General features: G+C 56.7%; 1 protein-coding gene across 1 annotated transcript in view; it reads left to right on the top strand.

Moving 5' to 3' along the window:
• Positions 1-444: 444 nt before the first annotated feature.
• LOC106148799 (putative tripartite motif-containing protein 75) overlaps positions 445-979 on the top strand; it is a gene marked incomplete at its 3' end in the record, with an annotated part of 2,682 nt that continues 2,147 nt past the window's right edge. The window contains 1 exon segment of the mRNA XM_013515370.1: positions 445-557.

The raw sequence follows: 979 nt of genomic DNA, 5'->3' as shown, positions 1-979 counted from the left end.
TCTAGCATGGGCAAGGTTCTGTGTTCCACCCGCAGCACAATAAACAACCCAAATCTGAACTCAGTGAGGTGGCGAATTCCTCTACCCCAGCACCCTGGGAGGCTGAGGCAGGAAGACTGCATCTTCCGGCCCAATCTAGGCAATTTAGCCAAAATAAAAATGAAGGGCTGAGGATGAAGCTCAGCACAAAGGCCCTGGGCTCAATACACTGTATCGGAAAACAACAAACTATGAAGTCACCAAACCTACTTGGTTACTAGGAAAACTGCCCAGTTCTAAACTGAAGACCAGGTGAATCACAGGGCTCCCACACTCCCCAGTGCGCATGCGTACATGCCTAGCCTCCCGCTGCATGCTTCTACTTCCTGTGGAAACTGCTCCTCGGTGGGCGGAGCCAGCCCGCAGGGCACGTAAAAGCGTGAAGGTGCGCGCGCGCGCGCAGCCTCTGCAGTCCGCGGGAGGCAGAAGCTGGAGGGTCGCCAGGAGTTCCAAGCCAACCTGAACTACTTTGCGCTCCCCTGCCTTGAAAACCAAGGACCACCCAGAGCCGCACCCAGGTAAGCAGTGGCCGGTTGAGTGGGAGCCGCAGGCCCAGTGCTGCACTGCAGGGGTGGAGATCTCATTCTGCTTGGAAGCGTGGTGGGGACGCGGGGGGCGGGGGGGGGGACGAACTGGCTGCTTGGCCCTTCTACAGGGGCTTTAATTTCCCCAGGACAGACCGAGGCACAGTTTAAGCCTCTGTCATGCAGCTTCTGAGAGCAGCAAGCCTGTTGTGGTGGCGGGAGGCTGAGACAGGAGGGCCGCGGCAAGCTCCAGGCCAGCCTGGGATCAGTATCGAATTCATTTTTTTTTCTCCCGAGGAAGTGGGGGTTGAACCCAAAGCTTTCATGGTGAGCTGTATCACCACCCCCTTTTATTTTGATTTATTTAGTACCGGGAATCGAACTCAGGACCTTGCGCTTGCCAGTCAGGCGCTGTG

This window comes from Chinchilla lanigera, unplaced genomic scaffold (genome assembly GCF_000276665.1).
Source record: "Chinchilla lanigera isolate Chin_1 unplaced genomic scaffold, ChiLan1.0 scaffold00002, whole genome shotgun sequence".
In the NCBI taxonomy this organism is placed as follows: Eukaryota; Metazoa; Chordata; class Mammalia; order Rodentia; family Chinchillidae; genus Chinchilla; species Chinchilla lanigera.
The sequence above is the reverse complement of the archived record's forward strand: the minus strand, read 5'-3'. Positions and strand labels throughout refer to the sequence as shown.